Genomic DNA, 26,490 nt, shown 5'->3' with positions numbered 1-26,490 from the left:
ACCTTTCAGGAAGTTTGACCACGGAGGTAAATTTGAATAAAAGTAAAAGAACATATATCTAAAAAATGCAAGTAAGATAGTGAGGGGAGGGAGAGAGAGAGCTACCCTCTCTAATTCCATTAATAGAAAAGGTATCTATACATAGGGAGAATCTGCCTCCAAGAGATGGCAGTTATAAATGTTAATAGAAAAAGGGACATCACTACTTTGGATTTGTCACAAGAATGATGATTCGTTAATTAATATATTTTAGTTATTAATATTAATAGACACATCCTAATTTATTCCTAACATTTTCTTTGTTCAATAAGTTTTGCTCATTGAGATTCTTTTATTAGCTAGGTGTGGTAACGGCCTTTTTCTTTCTTTGCTAGATGAACCAACATGCAAGGGACCAGCAAGCGAACTGCGCATGTACACAAGAAAACTGGACACGCAAAGGACCGAGCTGCCCACCAACACGCCTCACCCACTGTCACCCATGGCCCATGCACTTTTCACACCCTGGATTCACTAGGAGACCTTATTTCAAGGGAGCTTAATAACTGTATAGATAGATGTTTTTCTTTTGTCTATCTTTTTCATGTGAAAACGTCTGCTCAAATGTGCAATCTCTTAATTTCGCTTCCTTGCTCTGCTACAAAGTGTCTGTACATATCTTATCCTGAAGTCCAGTTAATTGCTTTTAATACGACATACCTTATCCAATCTTTCTTTTAGTGCTATTTTTGTATTACAATAATGAGCATTAATATAAAACCTACTATCAAAATGGTTGCCATATCATTTTCTCTTCCTCAAGGCTCACAAGCAGTCACTTTCCTACCAACGCCACATACAAGTTAGGATGAAGATTGCAGCTTTGACGCTACTCCTGACACTTGCCTTTCTCATGCTAGCATCAAGTACATTTAATCGGTTCCACCAAGAGTGTTGCGTCAACCCAATCAACAAAACTGTTCTTTTCATGATTTTGATTTCTTCTTGTTGGTAATATTTTGCAGATGCGGATACAAACCAAAGGTGTACGTTTAAATACCTAAAGAAGATTGGTGGTTGTCAGGAAGATTGCCACCGAATCCTTACGTGCCCTGAGAACAAGGAATGCAATTTGGAGGCTCATATTGTTGGCAACTTGTGCAGGTGTACAATGTGCATAGACTACTCCAGGGCTCCAATAAAGGAGACTGTGATGTTAACTAGCTAAGCAAATATCAGTGCAGGTTTGCTAAAAATAATAACAATGACATATCATGGGGTGTATTAGCATGACTGAGGGAGTCCCGGATTAGGGGGTGTTCGGATGGACGGACTATGACCTTTGGCCGAACTCCAGGACTATGAAGATACAAGATTGAAGACTTCGTCCTGTGTCCGGATAGGACTTTCCTTGGTGTGGAAGGCAAGGTTGGCGATACGATATGTAGATCTCCTCCCATTGTAATCGACTCTGTGTAACCCTAGCCCTCTTCGGTGTCTATATAAACCGGAGAGGTTTAGTCCGTAGGATGAACAACAATCATACCATAGGCTAGCTTCTAGGGTTTAGCCTCTCTGATCTCGTGGTAGATCAACTCTTGTACTACACATATCATCAATGTTAATCAAGAAGGAGTAGGGTTTTACCTCCATCGAGAGGGCCCGAACCTGGGTAAAAACATCGTGTCCCTTGTCCCCTATTACCATCCGCCTAGACGCACTGTTCGGGACCCCCTACCCGAGATCCGCCAGTTTTGAAACCGACATTGGTGCTTTCATTGAGAGTTCCTCTGTGTCGACACCTTTAGGCCCGATGGCTTCTACGATCATCAACAACGATGCGGTCCAGGGTGAGACCTTTCTCCCCGGACATATCTTCGTATTCGGCGGCTTTGCACTATGAGCCAATTAGCTTGGCCATCTGGAGCAGATCAAAAGCTACGCCCCTGGCCATCAGGTCAGATTTGGAAGTTTGAACTACACGGCTGACATCCACGGAGACTTGATCTTCGACAGATTCGAGCCACAGCCGAGCATGCCGCACTATCACGATGGGCATGATATAGCTCTGCCGCTGGACAGTGCCCAGAAGGCCGCTCAGGTGTCCGCTCCGACCCTTAGCTTGGAGCCGACTGCGCCAATCGGGGATGGATGGTTGGACACCGCCTCGGGAGCTGCAATCTCTACAGCGGTCGAGCCGAATACCTGCCTTGTCCTTTGTGAAGCTCGTGACTCCAAGGTGTCGGACTCCTTTCCGGACTCCGAATCTTCCACACCCCTTCCGATTGAACCGAGTTGGGCTCCGATCATGGAGTTCACCGCCGCGGATATCTTTCAGCACTCTCCCTTTGGCGACATCCTGAATTCACTAAAGTCTCTCTCTTTATTAGGAGAGCCCTGGCCGGACTATGGTCAGCAAGGTTGGGATGCGGACGACGAAGAAATTCGAAACCCACCCACCACCCACTTCATAGCCACTGTCGATGATTTAACCGACATGCTCGACTTCGACTCCGAAGACATCGACGGTATGGACGCCGATGAAGCAGACGACCAAGAACCAGCGCCTATAGGGCACTGGAAAGCCACCTCGTCATATGACATATACATGGTGGACACCCCAAAGGAAGGGAATGGCGATGGAGCAATGAGGATGACCCCTCCAAGAAACAGCCTAAGTGCCGGCGTCAGCGGCACCGCTCTAAATCCCGCCAAAGCAAAAATGGCAAGTCCGACACCGGACACAATAACACCCTGGACAGTGCCAAAGACAACCCCCTCCAGCAGGATTCAACGCAGGAGGATGGCGAAGCCAGCCCTCATGAGAGAGCAGCAGACAGAGAGGTCGAGGACGACAATTATATGCCTCCCTCTGAAGACGAGGCAAGCCTCGACGACGACGAATTTGTCGTGCCTGAGGATCCAGTCGAACAAGAGCGTTTCAAACGCAGGCTTATGGCCAAGGCAAGCAGCCTCAAGAAAAAACAGCAGCAGCTTAGAGCTGACCAAGATTTTCTAGCCGACAGATGGACTGAAGTCCTGGCGGCCGAAGAGTACAAACTCGAATGCCCCTCCAAGAGCTACCCAAATGCAGGCTGCTACAACAACTAGAGGAGGAAGCAACTAAACCTACATCACCAGCGTATGATGCAGCCGATCGACCACCTCGTGACCGTGACAGAGAGGCCTCTCGGCCATCCATTCAAGCCACACCCCCGTGCCGCTCAAAAAATACCAAGGCACAGGGAAACGCGCCAGACCTGTGAGACATAATAGAAGACAAGGCCCGGCAAACAAGATCGATCTACGGATCGCGTGGGCGCCCCACGACACGTGATGATAACTGTCACGCCGGATATGGCAAATACGGCCAGGCCGAACACGGCAGGCAAAGCTCGTATGAGCTACGTCGCAATATAGCCCAGTACAGAGGCGCCACACACCCACTATGCTTCACAGACGAAGTAATGGATCATCAAATCCCCGAAGGGTTTAAACCCGTAAACATCGAATCATACGTTGGTACAACAGATCATGCGGTGTGGATCGAGGATTATCTCCTTCATATCCACATGGCCCGCGGCGATGATCTACATGCTATCAAATACCTCCCGCTCAAGCTTAAAGGACCATCTCGGCATTGGCTTAACAGCTTGCCAGCAGAGTCAATTGGTTGCTGGGAGGACCTGGAATCTGCATTCCTTGACAACTTCCAGGGAACTTATGTTCAACCACTAGACGCCGATGACCTAAGCCACATAATTCAGCAGCCAGAGGAATCGGCCAGACAATTCTGGACACGGTTCCTAACCAAGAAAAATCAAATAGTCGACTGTCCGGACGTAGAGGCCCTTGCAGCCTTCAAACATAACATCCGTGACGATGGCTTGCCCGGCACCTTGGACATGAAAAGCTGAAATCCATGGCAGCCCTCACGACACTCATGACCCGCTTTTGCGCGGGAGAAGACAGCTGGCTAGCTCGTAGCAATAACATGACCAAGAGCCCTGGTAATTCGGATACCAAGGACAACAATGGCAGGTCGCGTCGCAACAAGCACAAGCGCCGCATTAACGGCGACAATACTGAGGATACGACAGTTAATGCCGGATTCAGAGGCTCTAAACCCGGCCAGTGGAAAAAGCCGTTCAAAAGAACTACTCCGGGCCCGTCCAGTTTAGACCGGATACTCGATCGCTCGTGCCAGATACACGGGACCCCCGAACAACCAGCTAATCACACCAACAGGGATTGTTGGGTGTTCAAACAGGCAGGCAAGTTAAGTGCCAAAAACAGAGACAAGGGGCTGCATAGCGATGAGGAGGAGGAGCCCCGGTCATCGAACAACAGAGGACAAAAGGGTTTTCCCCCACAAGTGCGGACGGTAAACATGATATACGCAACCCACATCCCCAAAAGGGAGCGGAAGCGTGCACTCAGGGACGTATATGCGTTGGAGCCAGTCGCCCCAAAGTTCAACCCATGGTCTTCCTGCCCGATCAATTTTGATCGCAGGGACCACCCCACTAGCATCCGTCACGGCGGATTCGCCGCATTGGTTCTAGACCCAATCATTGACGGATTTCACCTCACTAGAGTCCTCATGGACGGCGGCAGCAGCCTGAACCTGCTTTACCAGGATACAGTGTAAAAAATGGGCATAGATCCCTCAAGGATTAAGCCCGCAAAGACGACCTTTAAAGGCGTCATACCAGGTGTAGAAGCCAGCTGTACGGGCTCAGTTACACTTGAAGTGGTCTTCAGATCCCCGGATAATTTCCGAAGCGAGTAGTTAATCTTCGACATAGTCCCGTTCCGCAGTGGCTATCACGCCCTGCTCGGGCGAACCGCATTTGCAAAGTTCAATGCGGTGCCGCACTACACATACCTCAAGCTCAAGATGCCAGGCCCTCAAGGAGTCATTACGGTCAATGGAAACACCGAACGCTCTCTCCGAACAGAGGAGCACATGGCGGCCCTGGCGGCGGAAGTACAAAGTGGCCTCTCAAGGCAATTCTCCAGTCCGGCTGTTAGACGTCCGGACAACATCAAGTGCGCACGAAGTAACCTACAACAAGACCGTCTGGCACGTTCCGAGCAAGCATAGCAGTGCGGCCCCAACCCCAGCCCTCGCGAGATTGCGATACCAGTACCACACGTACATAATTACGCTCTGGAAATACCATGGGCATAAGGGAATTGGCACAATTACGACACGCCCAGAATGCGGCTCAACCGCACTAAGGGCTCCCGATTTTGCCATTTCTTTTTTTATATATACTTTCAGGACTCCACTATTCGAAAGGCCTGTCCGGCAGTACAATCGTCGAACACACGATGCAACAGCCAGGGAGACAACAAGCCACGTCGAATGTCCAGGTGGTCTCTATAACGAGCTAAATACCTGTCTTACTTAAAGTCTCGCAGCTTGCCCCTGGAGGGGGACATGTCAAATAATCCCATATCTTGCCTATCGCACTATTTGCATCCTTCTGCTCTCATAGCAGCCCTTTAATAAAAAATACATAGCTCTTATCTATTATTGCATTAATTTTTTATGTAAATATGTTCAGTTATGACATCATGCAACCGTACACTTTGGTACAGCCAATACACCAGGGGCTTAAGTACCCCAGAATACGGTGTGAGAAGACCGAACACTCTCATGAGTGCGACACCCCGAACTTATAGCATTATATGCATCGGTTCTGAATCATGTCTTGGGTCAATAGTTGGGTTTGCTCGGCTCCCATGTTTTGGTACCTTACATTCCGCTATGTCGGCTAAGGTAGCGCTAGGAGAACTACTGCGATTGTGCCCCAGTTGAGTTGGGTTAACACCTCAATAGAGAAAGCTAAAACTGACCGTCATGATAGGGCGAGAGACCGGTCGCTGTTCGAGATGTTTTTCGAGTCCCTAAAGACTCATGCCGCTTAGAGCGAGGAGCTGGCTTTGTCCGGCCTAGGCGTGGATAGCGCTCCGAACTCGGTCTTCCGAATACTAGGGGCTTCGTCGAAATTTAAAATTATAGAATTCTATGGCTAAGTGAGAGTGATAAAGCATTATAAGTCCGATTGCCTTGTTCGTTGTGCTGAGCGCCCCCCTCGAAGGACGCAAGAATGGGAACAAGAGCGCTCAGGTTTATCCCAAACACCCCAGCACTCGTGGCATGGGGGTAGAAGCCGACGACTTGCATCTCTCAGATTTAATAAACGGACGCACAGAAGGTAATATTTTAAATTCAAAAAGCATTGCTTAGCACATATGAACAAGTTCTCAGCGCACAGGATAAACACGAGCGAGTTTACTCAAAAATTACATCCCTGGTACATTAATTCGCCACAAGACGGGCACCCTTCAGGACGCCCTCATAATACATCTCGGGCCTACGATGCTCCTTCCCATCCGGTGGCCCTTCTGTCACCAGCTTCTCAGCATCCAGTTTGCCCCAGTGCACTTTAGCACGGGCAAAAGCCCTACGGGCGCCTTCGATGCATACTGAGCGATTGATGACTTCCAGCCGGGGACAGGCGTCCACCAGCCGCCGCACCAGCCCAAAGTAGCTCCCAGGCATGGCCTCCCCAGGCCACAGCCGGCCTATCAGGCCCTTCATGGCCTGTTCGGCTGCCTTATGAAGCTCGACTAGCTGCTTCAGCTGGTCGCTCAGGGGCACCGGGTGTCCGGCCTCAGCATACAGGGACCAGAACACCTTCTCCGTCGAGCTCCCTTCCTCGGCCCGGTATAATGCGGCGGCATCGGATACACTGCGGGGGCAGATTTGCGAATGCTCCTGGAGAGCTCCGGATTCGGGTAAGTAACAGGTAATTTACTTTCACGTGCTTGCTTTGCCTAAAGAATGCCTTACCCGCCGCAATCCTTTTCATCGCCTCAATTTCTTGGAGGGCTTTTTGGGCTTCGGCCTTGGCAGATTTGGCGCTTTCAAGTGCCGAGGCAAGCACGGACTCTCGAGTCTTCGAGTCAAGCTCTAAACTCTCATGTTTTTTTCACAAGAGCATTGAGCTCTTGCCGCACCTCCGCCACCTGCGCCTCTTGTTTCTCTCGCTCGATGCGCTCCACGGCCGCATTGTCTTCGGCCTTGGAAAGCGCTTCCTTCTGGGTCGCCACCTCGGTTGTGGCCCCTGTAGCATTCATGTTCGTCCTGTCATTATTTGCAACCAGGTATTTTTATATATACTTACATAAGATACTACATACCTTCCTTGTCCTCGAGCTGCTTCTTGGCACGGCCGAGGTCGTTCTCGGACCGCTCGAGGCTCTGCTTCAATGCATCGACCTCCGCAGTCAGTGCGGCAGAGGTCAGCAGCGCAGCCTGCATTCCCATATTGACAGATTTATGTTAGACTCCTGCGTATATCTTTTTAGATCCTTAGTCCGGCTTTTCTTTCCGAACACCAAACTGAGCATCAGGGGCTACTGTTTATGCGGTAACATTTTTACATGTTTTAAATACGTACCTCAAAACCTGTTAGAAGGCTGGTACAGGCTTCTGTCAGCCCGCTCTTGGCGGACTGAACCTTCTGGATCACCGCACTCATAACTGTGCGGTGCTCCTCGTCGATGGAGGCTCCGTTAAGCATCTCCAGCAAATTGTCCAGTGCCTCCGGTTGGATGGAGGCCGCCGTCGTCGTAGGCTTGCCCTTCTTGCGAGGGGGCCGCCTGCCGGACTCCGGAATCACTGAAGGTTCCGGAGCTGTGTCCGGCCCAGGGCCGGACTTAGATCCCTCTGGGGCTTCATCCCCTTTGGGCCTGGAGTCCGGGAGGTCGCGTTGCGGCACCTCCAGGACCACCTCCTCCTGGTTTAGCCCCTTTTGGGACTCCATCTCGGCATCGTCCGTAGGGCGAGGGGAGGTAGCAGTCGGGAGTTAAGCACTATTCACATCCGACGAATCCATGGAGCCGCTCGACAAATCGCCGAGCTGAGCCATGGGCGGACTGCATGATTGAATTCAGCGTCAGAAGGTACTGTACAATAGAGGAACGCCATGAGTTATTCTGGTATCCGGATACTTACGATTTTGCCAGGGGCTTGGCCCTGGATGGCCATTCCTCTCCACCGTCATCGACGTCGAAGGCATAGTCCGGAAGAAGGGTCTTCCCCTTCTTGAACCCTCCGGCCTCCCCAGTTGGGGCGGCCTTCCTTTTCTTTCCTCCCCCCGCTGGAGGGGGAGAGGCTTCTTCTTCCTCCTCCTCGTCTTTAGAGGCGGAGTGCGCTTCGGGGTCGTCGGGCGATAAATCCGACACCACCAGGCGCTGGGAACTCTTTCGAGTCCCCGTGGCCTTCTTCTTGGCCTTCTTCTCCGGCACCACGTGAGTTGCCGGGACCAGCAGCTTCAACAAGCGTGCATCTGCTGGGCCTTTGGGCAAAGGGGTCGGACAGTCAAACTGTTCGGACGTCCTCTGCCAGTCCTGTCAAAGGGGCGGGAGTTTAGATCCTGCATAGAGTCAAATTATGAAAATAAAGTGTCCTGTAAAGGACAAAAACAAGCTTACTTCGGTGGCTTGGCGCTTTGCGCAGAATCCGCGATCCTCGGTGACGGGAGGGGAGACCTCGGAGCTCTTGAATAGCACCTTCCAGGCATCCTCGTGCTTTGTGTCGAAGAGCCTGGACAAAGTCTGGTGCTGGGCCGGGTCGAACTCCCACAAGTTGTAAGCCCGTCGTTGACACGGGAGGATCCGGCGGAAGAGCATGACCTGGACTACGTTGACAAGTTTAACCTTCTTGTTCACCAGGTCTTGGACGCAGGTTTGGAGTCCGGTCTTGGACGCAGGTGTGGGGAAGCCAGATTGGAATTCGGGGGCCGCTGCCCGTTCAGGGTCACGCGGCTCGGTGATGTAGAACCACCCCGATTGCCACCCTTTGATGGTTCCACGAAGGAGCCCTCGAGCCATGTGACGTTGGGCATCTTACCCGCCATGGAGCCTCCGCACTCCGCTTGCCGGCCAACCACGACCTTTGGCTTGACGCTGAAGATCTTCAGCCATAGGCCGAAGTGAGGCTTGGTGCAGAGGAAGGCCTCGCACACGACGATGAACGCCGAGATGTTGAGGACAAAGTTCGGTGCCAGATCATGGAAATCCAGGCCGTAGTAGAACATGAGCCGCCGGACAAATGGGTGAAGTGGGAAGCCCAGTCCGCGGAGGAAATGGGTGAGAAACACCACCCTCTCATGGGGCCTATGAGTGGGGATGAGTTGCCCCTCATCTGGGAGCCGGTGCGCGATGTCGTTAGACAATTATCCGGCCTTCCTCAACTTTTTGATGTGCCCCTCCGTGACGGTGGAGGCCATCCATCTACCTCCCGCTCCGGACATGATTGGAGAAGGTTGAGGTGGGAAGTGCGGACTTGGGCGCTGGAGCTCGAGTGCGTGGGAATGGATAAGCAAAGGAGGAAGAAGGCGTAGATTGAAAGGGTGGATCCTTATCCCCTTATATGGGCGGCCGAAACTATGTGCCCCCGCCAGCCTGGTAAAACTCGCTTATCTCCCAAGCGCCGCGATTAATGGCGCGGTTGGGTTACCCATGCCCGTATTGATGAGAATCCCGCAATAAGGGGACACGATCTCTGCTTTGACAAGACGTGCCAAGGAAACCTCCTCGCTAAACGCGCTGAGGTGGGACAGTAAAATGATTCAAATAAAGGCTTGGTCGTAGCATGACATGCTACGGAATACGTCAGCAGATTAGATTTGTGTAAATATTATTCTCTGTACAGTGGTATGTGGAACTTATTTTGCAGAGCCGGACACTATCCTTGTGTTCAACACCTTTTATGAAGTATTCGGGGGAGGAACCCGTCTTGCAATGCCGAAGACAATTTGCGCGCCGGACTCGTCGTCATTGGAGCCTGGTTCAGGGGCTACTCAGGGAGTCCCGGATTAGGGGGTGTCCGGATGGACAGACTATGACCTTTGGCCGGACTCCCGGACTATGAAGATACAAGATTGAAGAATTCGTCCCGTGTCCAGATAGGAGTAGGGTTTTACCTCCATCGAGAGGGCCCGAACCTGGGTAAAAACATCGTGTCCATTGTCTCCTGTTACCATCCGCCTAGACGCACAGTTTGGGACCCCCTACCCAAGATCCGCCGGTTTTGACACCGACAATGACTATCCGCAATTAATCTTTATAGAACATAATTCAACGTTACACCTTGAGTTTTGTACATGGTGTTATTAAGTGGTCTATATATGAGGCGTTAAAAATACCACCTTCCTTTTTGAATATGTTACAAATCCGATCTTAACAGGGGGAACCCCGTTAAACATTTCCAAAATCCTCAAAAACCTAACAAAAAAAAGTTATGGGGCTTTCAAGATCTAGAGGCAAAAAAAATCAAAAAATTTCAACCTTACTAGTGGCGCACCGTTTGCTAGGTGCGCCACTTATAACAGAGAAAAAATAGTTTCAAATTTTTTTCGGGGATTTTTTTTCAAAATATGATACGTAATATGAACGGAAGTTTGAAATAATTTTTAAAAATTTTATCACACTCATGAACATGAACAAAGTCCTAAACATCAACAAGGTTTAATAGAATTGATATGCTAGATATATCAACAAGTGCCTGTCAAGTGAGCTAGTGCTAGGGTTGGATGGAACTCTAAAGTTAAGCGTGCTTGGGCTGCAGTAGGGTGAGGATGGGTGACCTTTCGGGAAGTTTGATCACGGAGGTAAATTTGAATAAAAGTAAAAGAACATATATCTGGAAAATGCAAGTAAGATAGTGAGGGGAGGGAGAGAGAGAGCCACCCTCTCTAATTCCATTGATAGAAAAGGTATCTATACATAGGGAGAAGCTGCCTCCAAGAGATGGCAGATATAAATGTTAAAAGAAAAAGGGACATCACTACTTTGGATTGGTCACAAGAATGATGATTCGTTAATTAATACATTTTAGTTATTAATATAATAGACACATCCTAATTTGTTCCTAACATTTTCTTTGTTCAATCAGTTTTTCTCATTGAGATTCTTTTATTAGCTGGGTGTGGTAATGGCCTTTTTCTTTCTTTGCTAGATGAACCAACATGCAACGGACCAGCAAGCGAGCTGTGCATGTACACAAGAAAACTGGACACTCAAGGGACCGAGCTGCCCACCAACACGCCTCACACACTGTCACCTGCTACCTCTTGGGCACTGCGTTGGATTTCCCCGAAGAGGAGAGGATGATGCAGTAAAGTGGCATAAGTATTTCCCTCAGTTTTTGAGAACCAAGGTATCAATCCAGTAGGAGATCACGCACGAGTCCCTCGTACCTACATAAAACGATAGCTACTCGCAACCAACACGACTAGGGGTTGTCAATCCCTTGACGGTCACTTACGAGGGTGAGGTCTGATAGAGATGATAAATAATATTTTTGGTATTTTTGATATAGAGATGCAAAGTAAAAAGTAGAAGGCAAAGTAAAAACAAAGCAAGTAAATAAAGTAATGGAGATTGATATGATGAGAATAGACCCGGGGGCCATAGGTTTCACTAGTGTCTTCTCTCAAGAGCATAAGTATTCTACGGCGGGTGAACAAATTACTGTTGAGCAGTTGATAGAATTGAGCATAATTATGTTTATATCTAGGTATGATCATGTGTATAGGCATCACGTCTGAGACAAGTAGATCGAAACGATTCTGCATCTACTACTATTACTCCACTCATCGACCGCTATCCAGCATGCATCTAGAGTATTAAGTTAAAAACAGAGTAACGCCTTAAGCAAGATGACATGATGTAGAGGGATAAATTCATGCAATATGACAAAAACCCCATCTTGTTATCCTCGATGGCAACAATACAATACGTGCCTTGCAACCCTTTTTTCACTTGGTAAGGACACCGCAAGATTGAACCCAAAGCTAAACACTTCTCCCATTGCAAGAACTACCAATCTAGTTGGCCAAACCAAACGGATAATTCGAAGGGACTTGCAAAGATAACTCAATCATACATAAAAGAATTCAGAGAAGATTCAAATATTATTCATAGATAAGTTGGATCGTAAACCCACAATTCATCAGTCTCAACAAACACACCGCAAAAAGGAAGATTACATCGAATAGATCTCCACGAGAGAGGGGGAGAACATTGTATTGAGATCCAAAAAGAGAGAAGAAGCCATCTAGCTACTAGCTATGGACCAGAAGGTCTGAGGTAAACTACTCACACTTCATCGGAGAGGCTATGGTGTTGATGTAGAAGCCCTCCGTAGTAGATTCCCCCTCTGGCGGAGCTCCGGAATAGGCCCCAAGATGGGATCTCGCAGATACAGAAAGTTGCAGTGGTGGAATTAGGTTTTTGGCTCCGTATTTGATCTGACGGGGGTACGTAGGTATATATAGGAGGAAGGAGTACGTCGGTCGAGCAACAGGGGCCCCACAAGGCACGGGGGCACGCCCAGGGGGGGCGCCCTCCGCCCTCGTGACCACCTCTTTTGTTCCTTGGAGCAGGGTCCAAGTCTCCTGGATCACGTTCGATGAGAAAATCACGTTCCTGAAGGTTTCATTCCATTTGGACTCCGTTTGATATTCTGTTTCTTCGAAACACTGAAATAGGCAAAAACAGCAATTCTGGGCTGGGCCTCCGGTTAATAGGTTAGTCCCAAAAATAATATAAAAGTGGAAAATAAAGCCCAATATAGTCCAGAACATTAGATAAAGTAGCATGGAGCAATCAAACATTATAGCTACGTTGGAGACGTATCAGGCATCCCCAACCTTAATTCTTACTCGTCCTCGAGTAGGTAAATGATAAAAAAAGAATTTTTGATGCGGAGTGATACTTTGGCATAATTTCAATGTAAATCTTCTTAATTGTGATATGAATATTCAGATCCGAAAGATTCAAGACAAAAGTTCATATTGACACAAAAATAATAATACTTCAAGCATGAGTAGGGTTTTACCTCCATCGAGAGGGCCCGAACCGGGTAAAAACATCGTGTCCCTTGTCTCCTGTTACCATCCGCCTAGACGCACAGTTCGGGACCCCCTACCCGAGATCCGCCGGTTTTGACACCGACAATGACTATCCGCAATTAATCTTTATAGAACATAATTCAACGTTACACCTTGAGTTTTGTACATGGTGTTATTAAGTGATCTATATATGAGGCGTTAAAAATACCACCTTCCTTTTTGAATATATTACCAATCCGATCTTAACGGGGGGAACCCCGTTAAACATTTTCAAAATCCTCAAAAACCTAACAGAAAAAAAGTTACGGGGCTTTCAAGATCTAGCGGCAAAAAAAATCAAAAAATTTCAAACTTACTAGTGGCGCACCGTTTGCTAGATGCGCCACTTATAACAGAAAAAAAAATAGTTTCAAATTTTTTTCATGGATTTTTTTTCAAAATATGATACGTAATATGAACGAAAGTTTGAAATAATTTTTAAAAAATTTATCACACTCATGAACATGAACAAAGTCCTAAACATCAACAAGGTTTAATAGGATTGATATGCTAGATATATCAACAAGTGCCTGTGAAGTGAGCTGGCGCTGGGGTTGGATGGAACTCTGAAGTTAAGCGTGCTTGGGCTGGAGTAGGGTGAGGATGGGTGACCTTTCGGGAAGTTTGACCACGGAGGGAAATTTGAATAAAAGTAAAAGAACATATATCTGAAAAATGCAAGTAAGATAGTGAGGGGAGGGATAGAGAGAGCTACCCTCTCTAATTCCATTGATAGAAAAGGTATCTATACATAGGGAGAAGCTGCCTCCAAGAGATGGCAGATATAAATGTTAAAAGAAAAAGGGACATCACTACTTTGGAGTAGGGTGAGGATGGGTGACCTTTCGGGAAGTTTGACCACGGAGGGAAATTTGAATAAAAGTAAAAGAACATATATCTGAAAAATGCAAGTAAGATAGTGAGGGGAGGGAGAGAGAGAGCTACCCTCTCTAATTCCATTGATAGAAAAGGTATCTATACATAGGGAGAAGCTACCTCCAAGAGATGGCAGATATAAATGTTAAAAGAAAAAGGGACATCACTACTTTGGATTGGTCACAAGAATGATGATTCGTTAATTAATACATTTTAGTTATTAATATAATAGACACATCCTAATTTGTTCCTAACATTTTCTTTGTTCAATCAGTTTTGCTCATTGAGATTCTTTTATTAGCTGGGTGTGGTAACGGGCTTTTTCTTTCTTTGCTAGATGAACAAACATGAAAGGGACTAGCAAGCGAACTGCGCATGTACACAAGAAAACTGGACACTCAAGGGACCAAGCTGCCCACCAACACGCCTCACGCACTGTCACCTGCTACCTCTTGAGCACTGCGTTGGATTTCCCCGAAGAGGAGAGGATGATGCAGTAAAGTAGCGTAAGTATTTCCCTTAGTTTTTGAGAACCAAGGTATCAATCCAGTAGGAGATCACGCACGAGTCCCTCGTACCTACACAAAACGATAGCTACTCGCAACCAACGCGATTAGGGGTTGTCAATCCCTTCATGGTCACTTACGAGGGTGAGATCTGATAGAGATGATAAATAATATTTTTGGTAATTTTGATATAGAGATGCAAAGTAAAAAGTAGAAGGCAAAGTAAAAACGAAGCAAGTAAATAAAGTAATGGAGATTGATATGATGAGAATAGACCCGGGGGCCATAGGTTTCACTAGTGGCTTCTCTCAAGAGCATAAGTATTCTACGGTGGGTGAACAAATTACTGTTGAGGAGTTGACAGAATTGAGCATAATTATGTTTATATCTAGGTATGATTATGTGTATAGGCATCACGTCCGAGACAAGTAGATCGAAACGATTATGCATCTACTACTATTACTCCACTCATCGACTGCTATCCAGCATGCATCTAGAGTATTAAGTTAAAAACAGAGTAACGCCTTAAGCAAGATGACATGATGTAGAGGGATAAATTCATGCAATATGATAAAACCCCCATCTTGTTATCCTCGATGGTAACAATACAATACGTGCCTTACAACCCTTTCTTTCACTGGGTAAGGACACCGCAAGATTGAACCCAAAGCTAAACACTTCAACCATTGCAAGAACTACCAATCTAGTTGGCCAAACCAAACGGATAATTCAAAGAGACTTGCAAAGATAACTCAATCATACATAAAAGAATTCAGAGAAGATTCAAATATTATTCATAGATAAGTTGGATCATAAACCCACAATTCATCGGTCTCAACAAACACACCGCAAAAAGGAAGATTACATCGAATAGATCTCCACGAGAGAGGGGGAGAACATTGTATTGAGATCCAAAAAGAGAGAAGAAGCCATCTAGCTACTAGCTATGGACCAGAAGGTCTAAGGTAAACTACTCACACTTCATCGGAGAGGCTATGGTGTTGATGTAGAAGCCCTCCGTGGTAGATGCCCCCTTCGGCGGAGCTCCGGAACAGGCCCCAAGATGGGATCTCGCAGATACAGAAAGTTGCGGTGGTGGAATTAGGTTTTTGGCTCCGTATTTGATCTGACGGGGGTACGTAGGTATATATAGGAGGAAGGAGTACGTCGGTCGAGCAACACGAGGCAGGGTGGCGCGCCCAAGGGGGGCGCCCTCCACCCTTGTGACCGCCTCTTTTGTTCCTTGGAGCAGGGTCCAAGTCTCCTGGATCATGTTCGGTTGGAAAATCACGTTCCAGAAGGTTTCATTCCATTTGGACTCCGTTTGATATTTTGTTTCTTCGAAACACTGAAATTGGCAAAAAACAACAATTCTGGGCTGGGCCTCCGGTTAATAGGTTAGTCCCAAAAATAATATAAAAGTGGAAAATAAAACCCAATATAGTCCAAAACAGTAGATAAAGTAGCGTGGAGCAATCAAAAATTATAGCTACGTTGGAGACATATCAGGCATCCCCAACCTTAATTCCTACTCGTCCTCAAGTAGGTAAATGGTAAAAAAAGAATTTTTGTATGCGGAGTGATACTTGGACATAATTTCAATGTAAATCTTCTTAATTGTGATATGAATATTCAGATCCGAAAGATTCAAGACAAAAGTTCATATTGACACAAAAATAATAATACATCAAGCATATACTAATAAAGCAATCAGGTCTTCTCAAAATAGCATGGCAAAAGAAAGTTCATCCCTACAAAATCAAATAGTTAGGCTATGCTTCATTTTCGTCACACAAAGATGTTCCCAACTTCTATACCCCCGATGAAAAGCCAAGCAATTGTTTCATACTCAAATAATCTCAAACTTTTTCAACCTTTAAGAAATACATGAGCGCGAGCCATGGATATAGCACTATGGGTGGAATAGAATATGATGATGGGGATTGTGTGGAGAAGACAAAAAAGGAGAAAGTCTAACATTGACGAGGCTAATCAACGGGCTATGGAGATTCCCATCAATTGATGTCAACATGAGGAGTAGGGATTGCCATGCAACGGATGCACTAGAGCTATGAATGCTCAACAAAAGAAAACTAGTCGGTGTGCATCCAACTCGCTTGCTCATGAAGACCTAGGGCATTTGAGGAAGCCCATCGTAGGAATATACAAGCCAAGTTATATAATGAAAAAATCCCACTAGTATGAAAAGGACAACTTTATGAGACTCACTACATGAAGAACAAGGTGCTACTTTAAAGCATAATATATGAGACTCACTACATGAGGAACAAGGTGCTGCTTTGAAGCACAAGTGTGGAAAAAGAGATAGTAGCATTGGCCTTTTTAGTTTTTATTTTTTTTGGCCTCTCTTTCTTTTTTTTGTTTGGGCAATGCTCTAATAATGATGATCATCACACTTCTATTGATTACAACATAAGGATTACAACTCGAAACTTAGAACAAGATATGACTCTATATGAATGCCTCCGGCGGTGTACCGGGATGGTGCAATGAATCAAGAGTGACATGTATGAAAAATAATGCATGGTGGCTTTGCCACAAATATGATGTCAACTACATGATCATGCAATGGCAATATGACAAAAGTAATGTATGTCATGATGATGATGATGGAAGTTGCATGGCAATATATCTCGGAATGGCTATGGAAATGCCATGATAGGTAGGTATGGTGGCTGTTTTGGGGAAGATATAAGGAGGTTTATGTGTGATAGAGCGTATCGTATCACGGGGTTTTGATGCACCGGCGAAGTTTGCACGAACTCTCAAGGTGAGAAAGGGCAATGCACGGTAACGAAGAGGCTAGCTAAGGCGGAAAGGTGAGAGTGTGTATAATCCATGGACTCAACATTAGTCAAAAGAACTCATATACTTATTGCAAAAATTTAGAAGTCGTCAAAAATCAAGTACTACACGCATGCTCCTAGGGGGATAGATTGGTAGGAAAAGACCATCGCTCGTCCCCGACCGCCACTCATAAGGATGCACAAGCCAGGTACACTTCATCTTTCAAATTTGTTACACAACTTTATCCATACGTGCATGCTACGGGACTTGCAAACTTCAACACAAGCATTCTTTGAATTCATAATCACCCAACTAGCATGACTTTGATATTATCACCTCCAAATCTCAAAACAATTATCAAGCATCAAACTTATCTTAGTATTCAATTCACTCAAAAGAATGTTTCACATATCTTGAATACCAAGTATATTAACATTAAGCAAATTACCGTGCTATTAATGACTCTCAAAATAATCTAAATGAAGCTTGAGAGATCAATAGTTTCTTTAAAACAAATCCACCACCGTGCTCTAAAAGATATAAGTGAAGTACTAGAGCAAAAATTATCACGCTCAAAAGATATAAGTGAAGCACTATGAGCAAAACTATCAAGCTCAAAAGATATAAGTGAAGCACATAGAGTATTCTAGCAAATTCCAATTGGTGTATGGATCTATCAAAAGGTGTGTACAGCAAGGAAGATTGTGGTAAACTAACAAGCAAAGACGCAAATAATACAAGACGCTCCAAGCAAAACACATAACACGTGGTGAATAAAAATATAGCTCCAAGTAAATTACCGATGGAAGTAGACGAAAGAGGGGATGCCTTCCGGGGCATCCCCAAGCTTTGAACTTTTGGTGTCCTTGGATTATCTTGGGGGTGCCATGGGCATCCCCAAGCTTAGGCTCTTGCCACTCTTTGTCCCATAATCCATCAAAAGAATTCACCCAAAACTTGAAAACTTCACAACACAAAACTCAATAGAAATCTCGAGAGCTCCGTTAGTGAAAGAAAACAAAATACTACTTTAAGGTACTGTAATGAACCCATTCTTTATTTATATTGGTGTTAAACCTACTGTATTCCACCTTCCTTATGGTTTATAGACTAATTTATTAGTCATAGATGCATTGAAATAAGCAAACAACACACGAAAAACAGAATCTGTCAAAAACAGAACAGTCTGTAGCAATCTGTAACTAAAGCAAACTTCTGGGACTCTACAAAGTCTACCAAAATATGACGTACTGGACAATTTGTTTATTGATCAGCAGCAAAAAGAATCAATGCAAAATCACGTTCTGTGATTTACTGAATTTTTTCTCGTGAGCGCAAAGTTTCTGTTATTCAGCAGAATCAAATCAACTATCATCATAGCTTATCCTATAGGTTCTACTTGGCACAAACACTAATTAAAACATAAAACCACATCCAAACAGAGGGTAGAAACAAAATTTAACACTAAACAGGAACAAAAACAAAAAACAAAAAATAAAATTGGGTTGCCTCCCAACAAGCGCTATCGTTTAACGCCCCTAGCTAGGCATTGATTATTTTAATGATGCTCACATGAAAGACAAGAATTGAAGCACAAAGAGAGCATCATGAAACACGTGAAAAACACATCTAAGTATAACATACTTCCTATGCATAGGCATATTATAATCAAACAAATTTGCAAGGCAAGCAAAAACTAGCATATGCAAGGAAGAAGAAAGAGACGATAGCAATCTCAACATGACGAGAGGTAATTTAGCAACATGAAAATTTCTACAACCATATTTTCCTCTCTCATAATAATTACATGTTGAATCATAAGCAACTTCAACAATATAGCTATCACAAAACATATGCTCAACACGATCCACATGCATGCAAAGTTGACACTCTTCCGAAATAGTGGGATTAACATTAACTAAAGTCATGACCTCTCCAAACCCACTTTTATCAAAAATTTCATAAGATTGAATATTATCCAAATATGTGGGATCTAAAGTTGACACTTTTCCATGACCACTTTTAATATGATTGCAAACAATATTATCAATCTCATATTCATCATGGGGATTGAATAAATTTTCAAGATCATAAGAAGAATCACCCCAATCATCATCATTGCAACAAGTAGTAGACATAGCAAAACTAGCATCCCCAAGATTAGGGTTTTGCATATTATTAGCACAATTGACATCAAGAGAATTTATAGTAAAATAATTTAAATCATGCTTTTCATTGAGGGAGCTATCAAGCATGGGTGAAATAGCAACGATCTCATTTTTAACATAAGGAACTATAGCAAATTCGTCTTCATAAATATTGGCTTCATGGCCACAAGAATAGAAAGCATCATGTTCATCAAGGGATATTTAAATCAAATCATCGGAATCATCATTATCTATAGATTCATGCATATCATTATTTTCTTCCAAAGCAACGGTCATTCTTTCAAAAAATTCTTGGACATAGACATTATAAGCAAGGTTTTCATTGCAATATTTAAGTATGATGGAATTTTCAGATTTGTTGGGAGTAAAATCATACTTTTCAATCAAAGAAGCAACTTCATGAGCACCCTTAAAACGACAAATTCTTCAATTTGTTCGATATCATAGTAACTATAAACACCCTTTGCATAAGAAGATAAGATTTCATTATCATTGAACTCACATAGGTAGGGAAGGTGTTTTTAGGGTTCTTAGAGCAACAAGTAAAATCACACATTTCACAAAGATTCCAAGCATAGCATAGCAAACTATTTATATGATACCATAAGAGTCTCCCTTTTTCAGATAAACGATGACGCACAAAATGAGCATGCTCATCTAAAGATTTCGCATCAACTAGGCTAGTTGGGGTTTCAGCATGAGCACATGAGGATTGAAGATGATCCAAGTAGAACACTTTAAGTGGATCCATATCAATAGATTTTTAGCAAGCAAAGATGCAAGCATATAAAAGGCAAAAGGAAACACAAACAAAGATACATACGGGAAGAAGGCAAACAAAAAGGAGAGGGCGAATAAAACGGCAAGGGTGAAGTGGGGGAGAGGAAAACGAGAGGCAAATAATGTAATGCGAGAGATAGGGATTGTGATGGGTACTTGGTATAGTTGACTTTGCGCAAACTCCCCGACAACGGCGCCAGAAATTCTTCTTGCTACCTCTTGAGCACTGCGTTGGATTTCCCCGAAGAGAAGAGGATGATGCAGTAAAGTAGGGTAAGTATTTCCCTTAGTTTTTGAGAACCAAGGTATCAATCCAGTAGGAGATCACGCACGAGTCCCTCGTACCTACACAAAACGATAGCTACTCGCAACCAACGCGATTAGGGGTTGACAATCCCTTCACGGTCACTTACGAGGGTGAGATCTGATAGAGATGATAAATAATATTTTTGGTATTTTTGATATAGAGATGCAAAGTAAAAAGTAAAAGGCAAAGTAAAAACAAAGCAAGTAAATAAAGTAATGGAGATTGATATGATGAGAATAGACCCGGGGGCCATAGGTTTCACTAGTGGCTTCTCTCAAGAGCATAAGTATTCTAGGGCGGGTGAACAAATTACTGTTGAGCAATTGACAGAATTGAGCATAATTATGAGTATATCTAGGTATGATCATGTGTATAGGCATCACGTCCGAGACAAGTAGATCGAAATGATTCTGCATCTACTACTATTACTCCACTCATCGACCGCTATCCAGCATGCATCTAGAGTAATAAGTTAAAAACAGAGTAACGCCTTAAGCAAGATGACATGATGTAGAGGGATAAATTCATGCAATATGATAAAAAAAACCATATTGTAATCCTCGATGGCAACAATACAATACGTGCCTTGCAACCCTTTCTGTCACTGGGTAAGGACACCGCAAGATTGAACCCAAAGCAAAACACTTCTCCCATTGCAAGAACTACCAATCTAGTTGGCCAAACCAAACGGATAATTCGAAGAGACTTGCAAAGATAACTCAATCATACATAAAAGAATTTAGAGAAGATTCTAATATTATTCATACATAAGTTGGACCATAAACCCACAATTCATCAGTCTCAACAAACACACCGCAAAAAAGAAGATTGCATCGAATAGATCTCCATGAGAGAGGGGGAGAACATTGTATTGAGATCCAAAAAGAGAGAAGAAGCCATCTAGCTACTAGCAATGGACCCGAAGGTCTGAGGTAAACAACTCACATTTCATCGGAGAGGCTATGGTGTTGATGTAGAAGCCCTCCATGGTAGATGCCCCCTCCGGCGGAGCTCCGGAACAGGCCCCAAGATGGGATCTCGCCGATACAGAAAGTTGCGGTGGTGGAATTAGGTTTTTGGCTCCGTATTTGATCTGACGGGGGTACGAAGGTATATATAGGAGGAAGGAGTACGTCGGTGGAGAAACAGGGGGCCCAAGATGCAGGGGGCGCGCCTAGGGGGGAGGCGCCCTCCACCCTCATGACCGCCTCTTTTGTTCCTTGGAGCAGGATCCAAGTCTCCTGGATCACGTTCGATGAGAAAATCACGTTCCCGAAGGTTTCATTCCGTTTGGACTCCGTTTGATATTCTGTTTCTTTGAAACACTGAAATAGGCAAAAAACAGCAATTCTGGGCTGGGCCTCCGGTTAATAGGTTAGTCCCAAAAATAATATAAAAGTGGAAAATAAAGCACAAAATAGTCCAAAACAGTAGATAAAGTAGCATGGAGCAATCAAAAATTATAGATACGTTGGAGACGTATCATCACCCAGGACCCATGCACTTTTCACACCCTGGATTCACTAGGAGACATTATTTCAAGGGAGCTTAGTAACTGTATTGATAGATGTTTTTCTTTTATCTATCTTTTTCATGTGAAAACGTCTGCTCAAATGTGCAATCTCTTAATTTCGTTTCCTTGCTCTGCTACAAAGCGTCTGTACATATCTTATCCTGAAGTCCACTTAATTGCTTTTAATACGACATAACTTATCCAATCTTTCTTTTCATGCTATTTTTGTATTACAATAATGAGCATTAATATCAAACCTACTATAAAAATGGTTACCATATGATTTTCTCTTCCTCAAGGCTCACAAGCAGTCACTTTCCTACCAACGCCACATACAAGTTAGGATGAAGATTGCAGCTTTGACGCTACTCCTGACACTCGCCTTTCTCGTGCTAGCATCAAGTACGTTTAATCGGTTCCTCCAAGAGTGTTGCATCAACCCAATCAACAAAACTGTTCTTTTCATGATTTGGATTTCTTCATGTTGGTAATATTTTGCAGATGCGGATACAAACCGAAGGTGTATGTTTAAATACCTGAAGCAGTTTGGTGGTTGTCAGGAAGATTGCCACCGAATCCTTACGAGCCCTGAGAACAAGGAATGCAATTGTTGGCAAATTGTGCAGGTGTACAATGTGCATAGACTACTCTAAGGCTCCAATAAAGGAAACTGTGATGTTAACTAGCTAAGCAAATATCAGTGCAGGATTGCTAAAAATAATAACAATGCCATATCATGCGGTCTATTAGAATGAGTATTCGCAATAAATCTTTATAGAACATAATTCAACGTTGCACCTTGAGTTTTGTACATGGTGTTATTAAGTGATCTATATATGAGGCATTAAGAATACCACCTTCCTTTTTGAATATATTAGCATTCCGATCTTAACGGGGGGAACCCCGTTAAAAATACATCCGATCTTAACAGGGGGAACCCCATTAAACATTTTTAAAATCCTCAAAAACCTAACAGGAAAAAAGTTACGAGGCTTTCAAGATCTAGCGGCAAAAAAATTCAAAAAATTTCAAACTTACTAGTGGCACACCGTTTGCTAGGTGCGCCACTAGTAACAGAAAAAAATTTAGTTTCGAATTTTTTCGGGAGTTTGTTTTCAAAATATGCTTCGTAATATGAACGGAAGTTTTAAATAATTTTTCAAAATTTCATCATACTCATGAACATGAACAAAGTCCTAAACATCAACAAGGTTTAATTGGATTGATATGCTAGATATACCAACAAGTGCTTGTGAAGTGAGCTGGTGTTGGGGTTGGATAGAACTCTGAAGTTAAGCATGCTTGGGCTGGAGTAGTGTGAGGATGGGTGACATTTCGGGAAGTTTGAGCATGGAGGTAAATTTGAATAAAAGTAAAAGATCATATATCTGAAAAATGCAAGTAAGATAGTGAGGGGAGGGAGAGAGAGAGAGCTACCCTCTCTAATTCCATTGATAGAAAAGGTATCTATACATAGGGAGAAGCTGCCTCCAAGAGATGGCAGTTATAAATGTTAAAAGAAAAAGGGACATCACTACTTTGGAGTGGTCACAAGAATAATGATTCGTTAATTAATACATTTTAGTTATTAATATAATAGACACATCCTAATTTATTCCTAACATTTTCTTTGTTCAGTCAGTTTTGCTCATTGAGATTCTTCTATTAGCTGGGTGTGTGACGACCTTTTTCTTTCTTTGCTAGATGAACCAACATGCAAGGGACCAGCAAGCGAACTGCGCATGTACACAAGAAAACTGGACATGCAAGTGACCGAGCTGCCCACCAACACGCCTCACCCACTGTCACCCAGGGCCCATGCACTTTTCACACCCTGGATTCACTAGGAGACCTTATTTCAAGGGAGCTCAGTAACTGTATAGATAGATGTTTTTCTTTTATCTATCTTTTTCATGTGAAAACGTCTGCTCAAATGTGCAATCTCTTAATTTCGTTCCTTGCTCTACTACAAAGCGTCTGTACATATCTTATCCTGAAGTCCACTTAATTGCTTTTAATACGACATAACTTATCCAATCTTTCTTTTCATGCTATTTTTGTATTACAATAATGAGCATTAATATCAAACCTACTATAAAAATGGTTGCCATATCATTTTCTCTTCCTCAAGGCTCACAAGCAGTCACTTTCCTACCAACGCCACATACAAGTTAGGATGAAGATTGCAGCTTTGACGCTACTCCTGACACTCGCCTTTCTCGTGCTAGCATCAAGTACGTTTAATCGGTTCCTCCAAGAGTGTTGCATCAACCCAATTAACAAAATTGTTCTTTTCATGATTTGGATTTCTTCTTGTTGGTAATATTTTGCAGATGCGGATACAAACCGAAGGTGTACGTTTAAATACCTGAAGAAGTTTGGTGGTTGTCAGGAAGATTGCCACCGAATCCTTACGTGCCCTGAGAACAAGGAATGCAATTTGGAGGCTCATATTGTTGGCAAATTGTGCAGGTGTACAATGTGCATAGACTACTCCAAGGCTCCAATAAAGGAAACTGTGATGTTAACTAGCTAAGCAAATATCACTGTAGGTTTGCTAAAAATAATAACAATGCCATATCATGGGGTGTATTAGCATGACTATTCGCAATAAATCTTTATAGAACATAATTCAACGTTACACCTTGAGTTTTGTACATGGTGTTATTAAGTGATCTATATATGAGGTGTTAAAAATACCACCTTCCTTTTTGAATATATTAGCATTCCTCAAAAACCTAACAGAAAAAAAGTTATAGGGCTTTCAAAATCTAGAGGCAAAAAATTTCAAAAAATATCAAACTTACTAGTGGCGCACCGTTTGCTAGGTGCGCCACTAGTAACAGAAAAAAATTAGTTTCGAATTTTTTTCGGGATTTTTTTTTCAAAATATGATACGTAATATGAACGGAAGTTTTCAATAATATTTCAAAATTTCATCACACTCATGAACATGAACAAAGTCCTAAACATCAACAAGGTTTAATAGGATTGATATGCTAGATATATCAACAAGTGCCTGTGAAGTGAGCTGGTGCTGGGGTTGGATAGAACTCTGAATTTAAGCGTGCTTGGGCTGGAGTAGTGTGAGGATGGGTGACATTTCGGGAAGTTTGAGCATGGAGGTAAATTTGAATAAAAGTAAAAGATCATATATCTGAAAATTGCAAGTAAGATAGTGAGGGGAGGGAGAGAGAGAGCTACCCTCTCTAATTCCATTGATAGAAAAGGTATCTATACATAGGGAGAAGCTGCCTCCAAGAGATGGCAGTTATAAATGTTAAAAGAAAAAGGGACATCACTACTTTGGATTGGTCACAAGAATGATGATTCGTTAATTAATACATTTTAGTTATTAATATAATAGACACATCCTAATTTATTCCTAACATTTTCTTTGTTCAATCAGTTTTGCTCATTGAGATTCTTTTATTAGCTGGGTGTGTAACGGCCTTTTTCTTTCTTTGCTAGATGAACCAACATGCAAGGGACCAGCAAGCGAACTGCGCATGTACACAAGAAAACTGGACATGCAAGGGACCAAGCTGTCCACCAACACGCCTCACCCACTGTCACCCAGGGCCCATGCACTTTTCACACCCTGGATTCACTAGGAGACCTTATTTCAAGGGAGCTCAGTAACTGTACAGATAGATGTTTTTCTTTTATCTATCTTTTTCATGTGAAAACCTCTGCTCAAATGTGCAATCTCTTAATTTTGTTTCCTTGCTCTACTACAAAGCGTCTGTACATATCTTATCCTAAAGTCCACTTAATTGCTTTTAATACGACATAACTTGTCCAATCTTTCTTTTCATGCTATTTTTGTATTACAATAATGAGCATTAATATCAAACCTACTATAAAAATGGTTGCCATATCATTTTATCTTCCTCAAGGCTCACAAGCAGTCACTTTCCAACCAACGCCACATACAAGTTAGGATGAAGATTACAGCTTTGACGCTACTCCTGACACTCGCCTTTCTCATGCTAGCATCAAGTACGTTTAATCGGTTCCTCCAAGAGTGTTGCATCAACCCAATTAACAAAATTGTTCTTTTCATGATTTGGATTTCTTCTTGTTGGTAATATTTTGCACATGCGGATACAAACCGAAGGTGTACGTTTAAATACCTCAAGAAGTTTGGTGGTTGTCAGGAAGATTGCCACCGAATCCTTACGTGCCCTAAGAACAAGGAATGCAATTTGGAGGCTCATATTGTTGGCAAATTGTGCAGGTGTACAATGTGCATAGACTACTCCAAGGCTCCAATAAAGGAAACTGTGATGTTAACTAGCTAAGCAAATATCAGTGTAGGTTTGCTAAAAATAATAACAATGCCATATCATGGGGTGTATTAGAATGACTATTCGCAATAAATCTTTATAGAACATAATTCAACGTTACACCTTGAGTTTTGTACATGGTGTTATTAAGTGATCTATATATGAGGTGTTAAAAATACCACCTTCTTTTTTGAATATATTACCAATCCGATCTTAACGGGGGGAACCCCATTAAAAATACATCTGATCTTAACGGGGGGAACCCCATTAAAAATACATCCGATCTTAAC

General features: G+C 43.5%; 1 long non-coding RNA gene across 1 annotated transcript; it reads left to right on the top strand.

Moving 5' to 3' along the window:
- The first annotated feature begins 24,047 nt into the window (after positions 1-24,047).
- Positions 24,048-24,552, top strand: LOC119280680. The gene is made up of 2 exons (XR_005138138.1): positions 24,048-24,145; positions 24,245-24,552. It is a non-coding gene; the product is annotated as an uncharacterized LOC119280680 (long non-coding RNA).
- Positions 24,553-26,490: the final 1,938 nt, after the last annotated feature.

Source organism: Triticum dicoccoides, chromosome 3B, assembly GCF_002162155.2.
Source record: "Triticum dicoccoides isolate Atlit2015 ecotype Zavitan chromosome 3B, WEW_v2.0, whole genome shotgun sequence".
NCBI classification, from domain to species: Eukaryota; Viridiplantae; Streptophyta; class Magnoliopsida; order Poales; family Poaceae; genus Triticum; species Triticum dicoccoides.
Note: the sequence above shows the minus strand (reverse complement) of the source record. Positions and strands in the feature narration are given on the sequence as shown.